This window comes from Triturus cristatus, chromosome 10 (assembly GCF_964204655.1).
Source record: "Triturus cristatus chromosome 10, aTriCri1.1, whole genome shotgun sequence".
NCBI classification, from domain to species: domain Eukaryota; kingdom Metazoa; phylum Chordata; class Amphibia; order Caudata; family Salamandridae; genus Triturus; species Triturus cristatus.
The window spans coordinates 418,296,812-418,316,288 of NC_140593.1; positions in this window are offsets into that span (position 1 = coordinate 418,296,812).

Genomic DNA, 19,477 nt, shown 5'->3' on the forward strand with positions numbered 1-19,477 from the left:
TACTGCATTCTATGCCATCTTTACATGCATTAAAGGAATCTTCATAGCTGTGAAAATCTCCAAGTAATTCATCCTCTGAACGCCATGGTTTAAACATCTGTAAAAGTGCTAAGTAGTAAAATTCTTTTTTTTCAGTAGTGTCGCAACTCAGCTTCCTGTGATTAATCAAACTTCCTTTTGTTTGTTTCACCAAACATCCTTCCTCACCAATGACTTTATATTTTCCATTGTTGATGTCTTCTGTGGCATTCCGTGTAAAAATGTAGTTCTGCAGCACTTCATAGAGACACATGTTCTCAAGAAGATGACTTCTTTTTGGGTAATATGTGTCCAACATATTTGATTTCAAAATGTCTGTACTTTCCGGTTCGTTCTCTGCTAAATATTCAATTTCTCGGACAGATTTCAGTACCCGATTTCGCATTCCTGCAAGGCCTAAACGTACCCAAATTATTCTTCTGGATTTGGAGTAAAGACTTGCAGATGATAATCTATCTGAGCATTCGTATGATCCAATTTCTCGATGCGATAACATCTTGAAACTGAAACTGTATAGCTTCTTACTGACAGTCTTCTCGTGAGAAATTTTTTCCCACATTTCTTTCAATTCCGTTTTCTCAGATTTAGTGATGTAAGATGTGACATACCGAGCAACAGCAATAGAATTGTCAGCTACATACTGAATATCCATGTTAGCATTCCAAATGGATAAAATGACTGGGTTGTAGTCATTTATAAATTTTGACTCTTCTTTTCTTCTTAGGTTGTAAGTATTTTTTGGAGATTTTCTTGTAATAGTATGTCGCACAGCTGACATAAAACTGTTTACTCTACCTTTTGAAAGAACAGGTCGTGGAAATCCAAATCGACATTTTGTGTAGAATTTATCTTTACTCTTGTACTTTCGCCGACAGTATTTTCCACACTGATGACTTTGGAAACGTAAAACTTGCTCTTTTAAGTTTTTCTCTTCTGTGCTTTTAGGTATAGCACATGTTGCATATTCTTCAATGAAACTTAAAACTGCATCATCAGAATCTGTTCCAAATTTTGGGGCATCCTTGATCCACAACAGCATATGAATATGAGGAGCACCTCTTGCTTGGTACTCTTTTCTCCAAAAGAAATCCACAACTTCTCCAAGAGGTGGATTTTTTTTATTGCAGATGAAGGACATCATAGCCTCAAATCTATGATTGAAATATCTGCAAACATTAGCCGGATCCAATGAGCACAATTCTCCTGCTGTCTTGTATTGGATTTTTTCAATATTTGAATTTGCCTCTCGAAGAAAATCCAGTAAATCATTCCAAGCGTACTCAGCACAGCTTAGGGTAAGGAACCATGTAGGAGTTCCTAAATTCCTTAACATACATTTCAATTCTCCATGGCGTCGGTACCAATATTCATTAGTTCCACGCTGACAAGCCATCAGATTCATCAATTGTGATTCCAAATGATCATCTCGCTGTTGCATTTTGTTCATAAAATCCTTTGCAGAAACATTATGTAGATGTACTCCACTTTTTAAAATGTGATTTACTGCATAAGATAGTGCAGACAAGTCACTTTCAAATAAAAGATGGAACAAATAAGGAATACTTTGACGAAATCTTGGATCTTCTGCATATAATCTTGTAGTCCGATACTCAGAAGCAGGAATCTGTACTGGACGTTCATCATATCGTCCACCTTTTCCTGTAGGAAACAGCTGGGGAAAACATCGAGCTTCCAAGCTCTCCTCCCATACACTCACAGGAGTTCCTTTTGCTTTTTTCATCTGAAACAGATTAATAGTGTTTGCCATAACCTCTTTAGAATGAAGAGGATGTATGCTGAAATGTTCATACATTTCTTCTTCTTTTGACTTGTCCACTTTTTCAATTTGCCCAGTTGGTATTCCTGTGTCTGCTAGTAAAACTTCTTCATCTTCATCCATATAAATTGATTCATACCATTTATTGTTTCTTTTCAAATATAAATTTGCTCTTTGTACTTTTCGTACATCTACTAGCTCCTGCCAAATTTTCTTATTCTTTGTAGGTACACCATTAACCAGAATAACTAATGGTTCAGTTTCCAAACTATCTGCATCAATTGTTTCAATTTTTTTTTCAAATCTAACGGCAAATAGACAACTCTTCCTTTTAAACCTCTTTGTAAATCTGAAGAAGGTAATTTACCGGTTTTGGGCTCCATGCGAACTATAGTCTGAAACGGATGGACACATTGAATGAGTATAGACTCATACGTATTTAAATCACTAACACCCTTATGCATCAAGCCAAAATCCAGTCGGTAAAATACCGATTCCTTATTAGCTCCCGGTATTAAGTAGAAAATACCCAATCCCAATGCATCAACCCAAAAGCAGAAATCGGTATTTAAGGAATCCTTAAATAGCGATTCTTTAAATAGGGATTCCTTAAATACCGATTCCTTAAATAGCTCTTGCATTTAAGGAATCCCAAAGTGAGATTCCTTAAATGCAATGCATCAAAGTTAAAAAATTAGCGATTTCGCTAATAAGGGGAGCAAATTACCATGAAGATGAACTGCATGGTAATTTGCAAAAACTTTGAAAAATGCCCTTTTGTGCATTTTTCAAAGTGTCATGTTGCGCACACACATGCCCTTAGAGCATGTGTGTGTGCAACATATGTGCACATATCATTTTCAGGGGTGCAACAGGGTGTCCTTTTGACACCCTGGCACCCTTGAAAGTGCTCCAGCTATTAGCGATTCGGTAATACCGAATCGCTAATACAGAATGGCTTTACATTCATTCCTATGGGCCTCCAAGCCCATAGGAATGAATGGGTAGGTATTCCTTATTACCGATTCGGTATTACCGATTCGGTAATAAGGAATGTTAAGGAATTGCTATTTTAATAGCGATTCCTACATGCATAGCCTTTTGCTATTCCTTATTAGCGATTCCTTATTTTTCGCTAATAAGGAATCGCAAATGCTAATGTTGATGCATATGCCCCATACACCCTTATGCATCAAGCCAAAATCCAGTCGGTAAAATACCGATTCGGTAATAGCTCCCGGTATTGTGTTAAAAATACCCAATCCCAATGCATCAACCCAAAACCCGAGCAAATAACGAATCGCTAAATAAATAACCTCGAACATACCGAATCGCTAATACCAAAAATGCTAATTTACCGAATCGCTAAATACCGAATCCGCAATTACCGAAATCACTATTAGCTCCCGGAAATTGCCAATAGCAAATAAAGAATCGCACCCCAATGCAAGAAAACTCGCTAATTCCGAAAATCCCAAAAATCGCTATTTTGCCAGAGCTAAATAAGGGGAATCAAAACCTGGAGGTAAAGTCAAAAAAAAAAAAAAAAAAAAAAAAAGATATTCCTACATGTGCAAATGATTGAGGCAATCACTAAACCCTTAAATTTGGCCCAGGAGACCCTGTTGGCTCCCCCAAAATGGCTGCCCTCTACGTGCTTGCAAGGAGGATGCGGATCAATGCAGCAGGACAGCGCAGGAGAAGGGTACAGGAGAGAGTGTTCAGACTGCGCATAACCCTGCTCGGCCAGAATGAGGACGAGGTGTACCAGAAATATCGCCTCAATCGCGCTATGATCATGCGCCTGATTGCAGACCTGGAACCATTACTGCAGCACCAGACCCACCGGACAAATGCTATCCCTGCGCACGTTCAGGTACTATGCAGCCTGCACCTACTGGCCTCTGGGAGTTTCCAGGGGGTAATTGCGGTTGCTGGAGGTGTTTCGCAAAGCGCACTGTCACGCTTCTTCCAAAAATTCCTAGATGCCATGCTGACAATGCTCCACAGACACATCAGCTTCCCCACAACCCCACAGCAGTTGGACCGCACTAAACAGGCATTCTACCAGGTGGCACAATTTCCACATGTGATTGGATGCATCGACTGCACGCATATCCCCATATGCCCTCCGTCAGCAAATGAGTACCTTTTCAGGAACCGCAAGTCATACCACTCGATCAACGTGCAGGTTGTGTGCGATGCCAACAACATCATAACGGACCTAGTGGCACAATTCCCAGGGAGCACACACGACTCATACATCTTCCGCAACAGTGGAATGCACAGGCGACTACTCAATGGCGAATTTGGAGAGGGACTCCTGTTAGGTAAGTAGAACTACGCTTCCCCACACCAACACCACACATGTATGTACATCACCAATGCTAAGTCTATGCTTCTATCTTCTAGGTGACAGTGCTTACGCCCTGCGGGAATACATACTAACCCCATACCTAAATCCAGCAACCCCGCAGGAACATCGCTACAACGCTGCACACATCAGCACGAGGAATGTGATAGAGCGGACTTTTGGGATTCTCAAGAGCCGCTTCCGTATCCTCCACAAGACTGGCGGCGCAATGCTATACCAACCAGACACATGCTGTCGAATAATTGCTGTATGTGCAATGCTGCACAACATTGCCACCAGAAGGGGGATACCCATGGAGGTGGACAGGGATGACGACCCCCAGGCTGACCAACCACCCGCCCAACGACGACCGGCACACATCCCAAACACAGCAGAGGGCCATAGGAGGCGGACAGACATAACGCAAAATCATTTTTGACCCTGGGTAAAATGAGACATTACAAGTTGGTGTTGGGTGCAACTGTTTAATGCACAGTAGCACTGAGGATTGTGCAACAGAACTAGCATTGTGAATCATGCTCCGATTGCATAAATGTAAATAAAAGGTTCCTTAAAGTCAGTCCTGTGCAAACAGAATAATTGGATGGCCATGGTTGCTCCACCATGGACCTGCAGCATGTACAAATTTCTAGTGCCGCTTGCCACGTACACCAAGCCTCCGCTCAGGTGCATCCATACCCTCACCACGGCCTGTCCCCGTGGAGGCACGCGAACTTCGGCGCCTGGTGCTGGCCTCTGCCAGTGACACGCTGCTGACACTGGAGGCAGCCTCACTGGTGTCATCCCCTCCCAATGCTGCAGCACTGCATGTGCTGCTCTGAAGTTGTTCCACAGCAGTGGTGATGTGTCTCAGTGACTTGGCAACATCACCGCAGAAGTGCCCAAGGTCCACCTGCAGGGAGACTGTGCGGCGTGCCAACACAGCGGTGCAGTTGCTGTGCCGTTGTATGGCCTTGGTAGCGGCGGCAGAACGCAACATTAGCTGCCGGTTACTCCTCCTCTGGGACTCATGGCCCTCCCTGATGGCACGGGTGAGCTCACGTACCTCCTCCCTGAGCTGAGCATTGCCATCAGCAACCGCAGTGGTCTGGTCCCTGACCGCCGTGCCCATGTCCCTGACCGCGGAGCCCATGTCGGTGACTGCTGCAGTCATGGCGCGCATCTCCCTCGCTAGGCGCACGATGTTGCAGCTGATGCTAGCCACATGTCTTCCCTGCAGGTTCTGTGTGCGCAGCATCCTCTCCTCAATTGCAGAGGTTGTTGTGACATCCTGGTCAGCTGAGGAGACGGAACTGCGACGGGCCCTGTGACGCCGTGCGTGTCTTGAGCCTCCATGTGGTGCAGCAGGTGGTGTGGATGTGCGCTGCGTGGGTGCCAATTGAGGGGGGGGGGTTGCCATCTCCTGCAAGGGCGCAACTTGGTGCCTGTGCCTCTGCGGTATTGTGGCTGCACTGGCTGCAGGCTGGCTTGCTGGTGCCGTTGCTTGTGGCGCAGGTGGTGGTGCCTTGGCTTGTGACGCAGGTGCCTTGGCTTGTGGCACTGGTGCTGGTGCCGATGATTGTGGCGCTGGTGGAGGTGGTGCTGGTGGGGTGGCAGGTGTTGGCGGTGCGTGCGCATCCTGCACAGTCTCCTGGTCTGACTCCACGGGTGTCTCAGAGATGATCAGCTGGTCGCTGTCGTCAGAGTCCCCAGGTGATGCATCTGTGTGTGAAACAGTGCATGATTAGTGGGATGATTACACCTACATAGTGTTGTACCCATCAATGTACCTCTGTGGTCCAACAAATGAACAGTCTACAGCCATGTACAACATATGTGTTGTGTGAGGATTTACGCCTGTGCCTGCACTCTGGGCTGACTAGACTACAACTCCCAAGATGCAGTAGTGTCATGTGTGGAACTGTCTGTGCCAGAGCTGCAGACACAGTGAGATTGGGCTGGGGGCATGGGTATGGATTTACGCTATGCTGGGTGTGGCACAGGCATGCATCTTACCTTGGGCACTTGTGGCTGCGCCGGACGTGTCCATCTGGATCACCCCCACGACGGCTTCCCGCTCTATCGTCCCTTCCACAAGGTCCTCCAGGGCTGTGTTGGATGGTGCAGTGCTTGTTCCGCCTCCAGTCCTTCTTGCCTCCCGGAGCCTCTCAGCAATCCTCTCTTTTGCGCGCTTCCGGAGGTCATACCACCGTTTTTTGAGATCGTCGATGCTGCGGCTAGTGACGCCAACCGCATTGATCCTCTCACGGATGCGCTGCCAGATGCGCCGCTTCTCAGTCTCAGGCACCTTGAGGGACAGCTTGCCAAAGAGGCGGTCGTGTTTGCTGGCCACTCCCTCGATGAGGTACTCCAGCTCCCTGTCTGAGAACTTCTTCTTGCGCTTGCGTGCAGATTCAGCGCTGGATGGCACTTCCTGCGACATGATGGATGTGTGCTGTGACTGGCAGAATCTGTGTGGCCTCACTCTGCACAGCCTGTCCTTCTTTCCAGCTCCTGTCTGCTCCTCTGTCGAGGCTATGTGGGTGGGGCAGCAGTATTTCCTGGTTGGTGATGTCATCAGCCTGTTCCCGGTGCGACGCGGCAATTTGCGATTTCGCTAATACCGATTCGGTAATTGCTAATTCGGTATTACCGAACTCGCTATTAGCCAAATCGGTATTACCGAACTCGCTATTTGCTAGTGGGGCCGTTTGCGTGCCCCGCTATTAAGGAATCTGTAAATTTAGCGATTTTTAAGGAATCGCTAAATTTTACCGAATCTGTTGATGCATGCCAATTACCGATTCCTTAATGGCGATTCCTTATTTTTCGCTATTAAGGAATCGGTATTAGTTTGGTTGATGCATATGCCCCTTACACCCTTATGCATCAAGCCAAAATCCAGTCGGTAAAATACCGATTCCTTATTAGCTCCCGGTATTAAGTAGAAAATACCCAATCCCAATGCATCAACCCAAAAGCAGAAATCGGTATTTAAGGAATCCTTAAATAGCGATTCTTTAAATAGGGATTCATATGCCCCTAAGGCATATGCATCAACATTAGCATTTGCGATTCCTTATTAGCGAAAAATAAGGAATCGCTAATAAGGAATAGCAAAAGGCTATGCATGTAGGAATCGCTATTAAAATAGCGATTCCTTAACATTCCTTATTACCGAATCGGTAATACCGAATCGGTAATAAGGAATACCTACCCATTCATTCCTATGGGCTTGGAGGCCCATAGGAATGAATGTAAAGCCATTCTGTATTAGCGATTCGGTATTACCGAATCGCTAATAGCTGGAGCACTTTCAAGGGTGCCAGGGTGTCAAAAGGACACCCTGTTGCACCCCTGAAAATGATATGTGCACATATGTTGCACACACACATGCTCTAAGGGCATGTGTGTGCGCAACATGACACTTTGAAAAATGCACAAAAGTGCATTTTTCAAAGTTTTTGCAAATTACCATGCAGTTCATCTTCATGGTAATTTGCTCCCCTTATTAGCGAAATCGCTAATTTTTTAACTTTGATGCATTGCATTTAAGGAATCTCACTTTGGGATTCCTTAAATGCAAGAGCTATTTAAGGAATCGGTATTTAAGGAATCCCTATTTAAAGAATCGCTATTTAAGGATTCCTTAAATACCGATTTCTGCTTTTGGGTTGATGCATTGGGATTGGGTATTTTCTACTTAATACCGGGAGCTAATAAGGAATCGGTATTTTACCGACTGGATTTTGGCTTGATGCATAAGGGTGTAAGTTCTGCAGGAATATCAACCAATTCTAAATTATTATGTACAGCTCTAGCTGGCATTTTATTTTCTTCTAACTTGTTATACCAGTATTCACAAATACGCTGATCTTCACCCAAATCAAAACAATTTTCCAGAAACAAATATGTAGCAAAATCCTTCCACTCATAATTATTTTCTTTTTCACTTTTTTTATAGAGATCAACATTCCTTGTTTGACTTTTATAATGGCTTCTCCGGCAACAAATACAAGTAATATTTGGTCTTTCATTAGAGATGATAGTAAATTTTGTCATTTGATCTTCAAAATTTTTACTAACAGTGGGTTCTACATTCTCTTCCACATTTTCTTCAATAACTGTGTCATTTTCTGCACTTTCTTGTTCTGGACCAAAGTAACAAAACTGAATTTCATCAGTAACCTTCTCTACATCTGATACAGATCCACGGAACAGAGCCCTATTCAACTCATTTAACTTTAGTGCTGGACTTTTAGCAAAATACAATCTTCTCACAAACTTTCTCATTTCAGTATGATGTACTGCCAGCATCCTTAAATGGTGAAAAACACTTTGACAAACTTTCCTAGAAAGACAAGCCAGAGAATGTCCTTGCAAACCAGTATTCTCTCTCACTCTGCATGGATCTAGTCTTTGAAGCAACTTAATCTTCTGTTTACACTATTTTTAGTATATTCTCTTAGAAACTCACGTAATTTATCAATAGATTCTTGTCGTACAGTACAAATACTACTACAATTCCAAGTGTACACTGGGGCTTTAGGACGTCTCCCCATAAGCTCATCAGCTAACACTTCTTCCTCATTTCTTGGAACCATTTTCTCCTTTTCCATTACACAACCATTTTTCACTTCATAAGCACGACCTCTGGTGTCAACTGCATGCAGCAAACTATTACTTTGAAGATAACTCTCTTCATTAAAAAATGGTTCAGTACTTGAACTATGCACCCATTTTCCTAAGAACACTTTACAAAAGTTATTTTTTTTCACTACTCTTTTCCTTTTGCTTTGTGACTTCATTACATTGACCATTTTATCTAATGTACGGATCCTGTTCAAAATTAAAATGAATAGTTTTCTTTTTAATTCCAAAGCCTTAGCAACAATTGATTCAATATGTTTCTTTCTCTTATAAAATTTTGCTTTCTTCTTATATTTTTTCACATCCTTTAGCAAATTGGACATCACTCTTCTCTGAAACATTTTTCTACTAATGTTTTTAAATTCTGTTTTTCTTCTTAAGTCACTCTTTATTGCTTCTGATTGTACATTAGCATTTACTATTGTCTTACTCTTGTCTTGTTGTTTTCTACTTGTAACACTATTTGCAGTGGAAACATTTTTTATATTTTTCCTTTGTTTGAAGATATTTTTAAAAAAATCCTTAGTCTGCTTACCAGAAGACTTTTTCTTTTTTCCAACATGAGGTTCTTCAACTAATTTGGATTGTCGAGTTGTCTTCAAATATAGATGTTTTTGCTGTTCTTTTCTCTTTCTTGATTTTATAGGCATGTTTAATTTATTTCAGTGTTATTCAGCCATACCTGAAAGAAACTAAAAAAAAGATACCATTATGTAATTTAAATATATTACTATATTTTTTGAGCTTATCAAATCCTATCATATTAACTGCCCTTTTCCTACGAATGCAACTCTTACAGAACCACACAAACACAAATTAAATCTCTGACAACAATTCCTATGTGCACACAGACTCATGTTGTGATTCTAGGCAGAAAACGATATTTGATTGGCAATTTGAAAGCACATTTACTACTGTGGTTTTGCAAGTGATAATTACTGTTACAGCCTGACACATTTTCCTTATAGTTTGGAGAAGCAGAAAAGACCACATGTCCTAACAGATACTTGAGACCATAAGCATGTGTAACCTGGGTGAGTGACTACACTACAGCAAAGGAAATGAGCTTTGGTGATGTTGAATGTATTAGCGTTACTCACTGCTATCTGAAACACCACACAGTCCTGAATAGTAAGCATGACTGTACAGGAGAAGCAGCTGGCTGTGTGCTAAGAGTGTGCTTCTGGAGACTTTGTATTGTGAGGTGCAAGAGAGATCTGCATGGACGTTTGCACAACTGCATAAACACTGGAGAGATGTATGTAAGACTACATGTGTGGTAAGGGTTAAAAGGAGTTTTGAACATGTAGGAACTACCTCACCCATTGCAGGAGTGGAAGGAAAATCTACCATGTTGATTTCAAATGTGTTAGCATTGGCCTCTCATTTGTGACATATTAATTTGGGCTGAATGCTAACCATCACAGTTCAAGAAAACAAGGTGCCCCTTTCCTACGAATGCAAGTCTAAAAAAACCAGAGTAACATGAATTAAATCTCTGACAACAATTCCTGTGTGCACACAGACTCATGGTGTGATTCTAGGCAGAAAACGATATTTGATTGGCAATTTGAAAGCACATTTACTAATGTGATATTGCAAGTGATAATTACTTTAACAGCCTGACACATTTTCCTTATAGCTTTGAGAAGCAGAAAAGACCACATGTCCTAACAGCTACTTGAGACCATAAGCATGTGTAACCTGGGTGAGTGACTACACTACAGCAAAGGAAATGAGCCTTGGTGATGTTGAATGTATTAGCGTTACTCACTGCTATCTGAAACACCACACAGTCCTGAATAGTAAGCATGACTGTACAGGAGAAGCAGCTGGCTCTCTGCTAAGAGTGTGCTTCTGGAGACTGTGTATTGTCAGGTGCAAGAGAGATCTGCATGGACACTTGCACAACTGCATAAACACTAGAGAGATGTATGTAAGAGTACATATGTGGTAAGGGTTAATAGGAGTTTTGAACATGTAGGAACTACCTCACCCATTGCAGGAGTGGAAGGAAAATCTACCATGTTAATTTCAAATGTGTTAGCATTGGCCTCTCATTTGTGACATATTAATTTGGGCTGAATGCTAACCATCACAGTTCAAGAAAACAAGCTACCCCTTTCCTACGAATGCAAGTCTAAAAGAACCCGAGTAACACAAATTAAATGTCTGACAACAATTCCTGTGTGCACACAGACTCATGGTGTGATTCTAGGCAGAAAACGATATTTGATTGGCAATTTGAAAGCACATTTACTACTATGGTTTTGCAAGTGATAATTACTGTAACAGCCTGACACATTTTCCTTATAGTTTTGAGAAGCAGAAAAGACCACATGTCCTAACAGCTACTTGAGACCATAAGCATGTGTAACCTGGGTGAGTGAATACACTACAGCAAAGGAAATGAGCCTTGTTGATGTTGAATGTATTAGCATTACTCACTGCTATCTGAAACACCACACAGTCCTGAATAGTAAGCATGACTGTACAGGAGAAGCAACTGGCTCTCTGCTAAGAGTGTGCTTCTGGAGACTGTGTATTGTCAGGTGCAAGAGAGATCTGCATGGTCGCTTGTACAACTGCATAAACACTGGAGAGATGTATGTAAGAGTACATGTATGGTAAGGGTTAATAGGAGTTTTGAACATGTAGGAACTACCTCACCCGTTGCAGGAGTGCTAACCTGCAATGGGTGAGGTAACCACGAATTAAATGTCTGACAACAATTCCTGTGTGCACACAGACTCATGGTGTGATTCTAGGCAGAAAACGATATTTGATTGGCAATTTGAAAGCACATTTACTACTGTGATATTGCAAGTGATCATTACTGTAACAGCCTGACACATTTTCCTTATAGTTTTGAGAAGCAGAAAAGACCACATGTCCTAACAGCTACTTGAGACCATAAGCATGTGTAACCTGGGTGAGTGACTACACTACAGCAAAGGAAATGAGCCTTGGTGATGTTGAATGTATTAGCGTTACTCACTGCTATCTGAAACACCACACAATGCTGAATAGTAAGCATGACTGTACAGGAGAAGCAGCTGGCTCTCTGCTAAGAGTGTGCTTCTGGAGACTGTGTATTGTCAGGTGCAAGAGAGATCTGCATGGACGCTTGCACAACTGCATAAACACTGGAGAAATGTATGTAAGACTACATGTGTGGTAAGGGTTAATAGGAGTTTTGAACATGTAGGAACTACCTCACCCGTGGCAGGAGTGGAAGGAAAATCTACCATGTTGATTTCAAATGTGTTAGCATTGGCCTCTCATTTGTGACATATTAATTTGGGCTGAATGCTAACCATCACAGTTCAAGAAAACAAGCTGCCCCTTTCCTACGAATGCAAGTCTAAAAGAACCAGAGTAACACAAATTAAATCTCTGACAACAATTCCTGTGTGCACACAGACTCATGGTGTGATTCTAGGCAGAAAACGATATTTGATTGGCAATTTGAAAGCACATTTACTACTGTGATATTGCAAGTGATAATTACTGTAACAGCCTGACACATTTACCTTATAGTTTTGAGAAGCAGAAAAGACCACATATCCTAATAGCTACTTCAGACCATAAGCATGTGTAACCTGGGTGAGTGACTACATTACAGCAAAGGCAATGAGCCTTGGTGATGTTGAATGTATTAGCGTTACTCACTGCTATCTGAAACACCACACAGTGCTGAATAGTAAGCATGACATTGCAGGAGAAGCTGCTGTCTGTGTGCTAAGAGTGTGCTTCTGGAGACTGTGTATTGTCAGGTGCAAGAGAGATCTGCATGGACGCTTGCACAACTGCCTGATCACTGGAGAAATGTATGTAAGAGTACATGTGTGGTAAGGGTTAATTGGAGTTTTGAACATGCAGGAACTACCTCACCCATTGCAGCAGTGGAAGGAAAATCTACCATGTTGATTTCAAATGTGTTAGCATTGGCCTCTCATTTGTGACATATTAATATGGGCTGAATGCTAACCATCACAGTTCAAGAAAACAAGCTGCCCCTTTCCTACGAATGCAAGTCTAAAAGAACCAGAGTAACACAAATTAAATCTCTGACAACAATTCCTGTGTGCACACAGACTCATGGTGTGATTCTAGGCAGAAAACGATATTTGATTGGCAATTTGAAAGCACATTTACTACTGTGATATTGCAAGTGATAATTACTGTAACAGCCTGACACATTTTCCTTATAGTTTTGAGAAGCAGAAAAGACCACATGTCCTAATAGCTACTTCAGACCATAAGCATGTGTAACCTGGGTGAGTGACTACATTACAGCAAAGGCAATGAGCCTTGGTGATGTTGAATATATTAGCGCTACTCACTGCTATCTGAAACACCACACAGTGCTGAATAGTAAGCATGACAGTGCAGGAGAAGCTGCTGGCTGTGTGCTAAGAGTGTGCTTCTGGAGACTGTGTATTGTCAGGTGCAAGAGAGATCTGCATGGACGCTTGCACAACTGCCTGATCACTGGAGAAATGTATGTAAGAGTACATGTGTGGTAAGGGTTAATTGGAGTTTTGAACATGTAGGAACTACCTCACCCATTGCAGCAGTGGAAGGAAAATCTACCATGTTGATTTCAAATGTGTTAGCATTAGCCTCTCATTTGTGACATATTAATTTGGGCTGAATGCTAACCATCACAGTTCAAGAAAACAAGCTGCCCCTTTCCTACGAATGGACGTCCAAAAAAACCAGAGTAACACAAATTAAATCTCTGACAACAATTCCTGTGTGCACACAGACTCATGGTGTGATTCTAGGCACACAACAGTATTCCTGAGTGATACCAGTACACCTTAACTTATGGTGAAGACATACTCCATAATATTTTACAAGTTCAAGGCAGTTAAATATCTTCCAAAACACAAAATGTAAAACACAACTTTAAAAGAAGAATCACATTTCTATTATTTATATCAAAATGCACCACATACATCCCCTCTCAAATTCATAACTCACCTTTGAAAGTAGTTAGTTGAGAAAAAATGTGGCACTCAAACAGCAGATTATCAGAGCCAGAATCTCTGAGGTGTACACCTCTCTCCTCTCACCAGAGCCAGTAAATGGCAAAGTTTCCCTCTCTTTTTTCACACATATACATGTTAACTTCAAATCACAGTGCTTCCCACATTTTTTCAAATGGAAACACACATTTCTATTGGTTGCAAATATCAACCCTTTCCAAATGATCCCTACCCTCAACTTGACTTCTGCCTGCTACCATAGCAACAGGTCATGGAACACTGGTGTAAGCAGAGAGGTCAGAAGTTCAGCACACAAAGTTTCAAATCCAAAGAGCAAGAGTGCTTGACTTTTCAAACCTAACAGCAAATCCAAAGTAATGTTCTGTGGGAACACATTTTTCTGAACCAATACAAAACATGCTAGTAAAAATGTAAACATACAGCCTAGTTTTTAGTGTAGAATGGTTTGAAACAGCCAATGAGTTAATTTTATTTTTAAAAAAGTATGTTAGACACCACTTTACAACTATCTTTCTTTTCATATTGCCATTCTACTGAAAGACACCTTCTGAGTGCATCCAGATCTCCTTGAAAGATGTTCACAGTGTGGATTGTAGGTCATAGCTATGTCTTCTGGAGTGAAAAATATGCAGAGAAAAGAGGTATTGTGACAGACCTTGCTTTACCAAATGTAGACATTAAATGGATTGGTCAGAGAGGGTTAAAGTGGCACCAATTAATGCCTTTGGTGAAATCATTTCTACATCTCCCACACCCTGACCTCATAATAGTGCACTGTGGTGGAAATGACCTAGGCACTTTAACTGGGGTAGGTCTGGAAATGCTTGTTAAGGACACCTTTGTACAATTGATGTCGCTTTTTCCACAATCTACATTTGTATATTCTAATATATGCCAAAGGCAAAAGTGGAACTGGTCCAACCAATTTTGTCCGCAGATTGACAAAGCAAGAAAGCATGTCAATAAGTCTGTTTCTGCTTTCCTCAGAGACTATGGTATGGGTTCTATATACCACAACAACTTGCAATACAACATGCAAGGCATTTATAGAGGAGACGGTGTACATTTCACAGATGAAGGCAACAGAGTCTTCCTCTTGAACTTTAGACTCTGCATCGGTACTTACTGGTAGGTACCAAAAAACACTCAATGAACACAACAGCTCTTTTTAGAGCCACCTAACATCTAAACACTTAAATTTGATTTTTAATTCTATTTTTTAATGATTTTTTTCCTCCGTGCGCGCACCGTACGCGCACCGTGCGTGCACCGTGCGTGCACCTCGTAATATTTGTAATTTTTTTTTTTGTGACCTAAGAGGTCTTTCATAGCCCCCCTGAGAAGGCCTAGGGGGTCAGGGACTCTCTACCCTGCCCCCTTTTCACGTTCTCCACTTGTGTTTTTAACTCTCTTCTGCCTCTATAACTCAAAATGGCCGCTGGGGTGCGCGCACTGTGCGCGCCCCCCGCGATTTTTTAAAAAAAAATTAAATGTTTTTTTCACCCTTCAGGGTCCTTCAGGGACCCCCTGACAAAGGCCAGGGGGTCAGGAACTCTCTACCCTGCCCCCTTTTCACATTCTCCACCTTTGTTTTTCAGTGCGAGACACACAAAATGGCGGCCGACACTTCCTGATTTCGACCGATTGGAATGTTGACTGACATCTAACCACCAATCAGAATTACGCTCGCGCACGGTTCCGTGCGCGCACCGTACGCGTACGGTGCGCGCACGGTGCGCGGCTATAGATATTTATGTACGTTTAACTGCAATTTCCTCAGGAACTACTGAACAGATTGAATCCATATATGCAAAAGGCACATCCCTGACCTGAGGACTACCTCTTTGCCAAATTTCATGTAATTCTGTTCAGCCGTTCGGGCTGTACCTTCGACTAAATGTCCCTATGGAAAATTGCATGGCGAAAACGTGTTTTGGGACCCCCCTTTTTTCTAAGCCCCCGCTTGACGAATCCCCCCGAGACTTTCAGGGTAGGAGCGGACCGGAGCGCCCATCTGCTTTGAAATTTTCGCAAGGATTCGTCAACCGGCGCCAAAGTTATTCCAAATAGAATGTTGCGGATTTCCTATGGAAACACGGTCCTAACTATAACTATCTATTGGTGACCGCCAGTAGATAATATATATATATATATATATATATATATATATATATATAAGAAGCAGGAGACCTCTGAGCCCAGAGGTCAGGAGTACACGCACTCACTCGGAATCCAAGGTTAAATTAACAGTTCGTTTTTTATTCCAAAAAGAAAAGTTCTTCAGCACAGCACTGCCAGTCAACAACAACACTGGCCCAACGCGTTTCGGTTCTCACTCGAACCTTGATCACGGGTTACCAAACACAGTGGTCAGACATTATTATGTCAGTTAATGCTGTATATATGTATTATCTACTGGCGGTCGCCAGTAGATAGTTATAGTTAGGACCGTGTTTCCATAGGAAATCTGCAACATTCTATTTGGAATAACTTTGGCGCCGGTCGACGAATCCTCGCGATATTTTCAAAACTAATGGGGCGCTACGCTCCGCTCCTACCCTGAAAGTCTCGGGGGGATTCGTCAAGCGGGGGCTGAGAAAAAAGGGGGGTCCCAAAACGCATTTTCCCCATGCATTTTCCCATAGGACCTTTAGTCCGAGCTACAGCCCGAACGGCTGAACAGAATTACTTGAAATTTGGCAGAGAGGTAGTCCTCAGGTCAAGGATGTGCCTTTTGTAGGTCTGGTGTAAATCTGTTCAGTAGGTCCAGAGAAAATAGCATTTAAATCAATATATATATCTGTAAGCGCGCTCCGTGCGCTTACCGTAAGCTTACCGTACGAGTACGGTGCCGTGCGCGAGCTCAATTCTGATTGGTGGTTACATGAGTGTAAACATTCAAATCGGTCGAAATCAGGAAGTGTCGGCCGCCATTTTCTGTCTCTCGCACTGAGAAACAAAGGTGGGGAACGTGAAAAGGGGGCAACGAAGAGAGTTGCAGACCCTCTAGTGTTTATCAGGGGGTCCAAGAAGGACCCAAAAGTACGAAAAATACATTTAATAATTTTTAAAAAAAATCGCGGAGTGCGCGTACGGTAAGCTTACCATACGCGCACGGCAAAAAAAAATAAAAAAAAAATAAAGAAGTAACAATCACATTTATTAAATAAATTAAAGGACCCACAAGGGAGAAAAAAACAAATGTTACTGTGTAAAAAAATGCGAGGCGCGCACGGCATGGACTGCGCAACGTGGGCGCTCGGTGCGCGAAGCGCACCGTGCGCGCAGGGTGTGCGCACAGTGAAAAACCAGAAAAAAATAAAATAAATAAATACATAACATAGCATTTAAAAAAACGTACAAATTCACTGAAAAAACCATAGGTTTCACACACGTTATAGTTAGGAATTATCATTTACAAAACCTTGCAAATTCACTTAAAAAACCATAGGTTTCACACATGTTATAGTTAGCTGTACATTTCACTCGTAAAAAACCAATGAAATTCCACGTTATAGTTAGATCAGGTAACTATAACTTGCGCGACCGCAATCCACAATGTGTAATTTCAGATGTCAACATTGATGTCATGAGTGATGTCACTGACCATGTCATGAGTGATGTAATATGTGACGTCATCAGCAGTTTATTGTGGGCGCGCAAGTTATAGTTACCTGATCTAACTATAACGTGGAATTTCATTGGTTTTTTATGAGTGAAATGTACAGCTAACTATAACATGTGTGAAACCTATGTTTTTTTAAGTGAATATGTATATGTATGCCGATTAAAAGTACAAGAGAAACCATTCTTCTTGTGGCCTCATTCAAATGGGTAATCCTGCCATTGTGGATTTATGGCGGCTGACCTCGGTCGCGAAAGAGGCCCACTGCGGATAAGCGGGTCCTATCATGCACCAACCGGTGCTCGAACATTAGGAGTGAAGAAAGAGCTGGCGTGATAGCAGGTTAACGTCCGCTCACTCGCATTGACAGCCACAAAGCGGGGCGCAGGATGGCAGCTTGTTTTTCATCGACCCACTTGGGAAATAACTTTGTTCGAATTTTGGAATGGCCAGCACACCCACATGGGAGGACGAGTAACGCACCACAACATCCAGCAGGCCTTGCATTAGGCCATGACCACATGGGCAGGAGTTTTAAATGAAGGAGTGCGTGAGACTGGGTGCTTTCATTCTTTGTGAACTACACGCCGCAGAAGAAGGGACAGGGAGTTCCCGAAACGCGTCTGGCGTTTGAACTTTATTTGGTGAATACTGCTTTCCATCCTTTGCTGGCTGGCTGCCGATTAAAAGTACGAGAGAAACCATTCTTCTTGTGGCCTCATTCAAATGGGTAATCCTGCCATTGTGGATATATATATATATATATATACATATACATATACATATATATATATATATTTCTAATTTCTTCCTGAGGATGAGATGACTGAAACTTCCTGAGCAGCTTGCTTGCTGGCGGCAGATTTTCTAGGTAATTCTATGCGCCGTTTGTCAGGCCTCCAGAGGACGAAGAGGCGGTAATGGGGGAAACGTTGGGGTCTTTTTGCTGCCCAGGACTGAACAGAAGGGCAAAGGACAATTCATGGACTGAACTACAAAGAAAGAGGAATTCCAAGATGGCGGCCGCGCTGGAAGCATAGCGGCAGTCTAGTCTTTCCCCCACAGGTGTCCAGAGGTTAGGAGAGGCGCGCGCTCCAAGGGGAATGCGCACTTCACTGAGGAGATTCAGAGAGTAGCAGCTTGACTTTTGAGTTCCTGAGTTAGAGTTAGAGAGAGTAGAAATAGAGTTAGTTAGTTAGCGCTTTAGCAACAGAATAGTTTTCCTAGTCAGAAGACTACACAACTCCGAGAAAAATAACTGAAGAGAATTCAGAAAGATTTACAGAGACAGAAAAGACAACGAATTCACTCCTACCTTCGTGAAGACTTACAATTCATCTCCGTGTTTCCCGAGCAGACATTCGGAGGTCTTTTGGCGCCATTCTGTGACAGAAAAAAGAAGACCGAAGCTAAGTATATTAGAGAGACATGAGAGAATGTATGGAAAAGAATATGACAGAAAAAATTGCATAGAAGACGTACCTGATAACTCTAGTAATCTGAAATTCACCCTGAGGGAAAAAGATAAAAGTGCAGATTAATAGAGTTGAGGAAAACTATACACTAAATATACTAACCACAGTTTCTCAGTATTAGATAACTAGATATAAGGAAAAGTAAGGGAAACACAAGCTTAGAGATAGAATAGTTTAGCGTTAGAGAATTACACTGCAAGAAGAATACACAGAAGAAGAGGACAAGCGAGAAATATTCCACTCTTGAAGTAAGCCCAAAAATAATAAATTTCAAGTTAAAAGAAAAGGAAAAAAGGTTATAAGAAGGAATTAATAGAAAGATGTTTTGTAGGAAAGAGAGTTGGAAAGGAGTGTCCAGACCCTCAGAAAAGAATTGAAAAAGAAGCACCACACAACAAGTCAGACATACAGAAGAGGGGCACGCGCTTGAAACCCAGGGTAGGTGTTAACACATAGAGAGAGTAGTGGTAGAAGGGAATAGAAAGTTATTGCGTTGTGTTTTGTTTCAAGGTTCTCATTTACAAGAGCTGGCAACTGCATTAA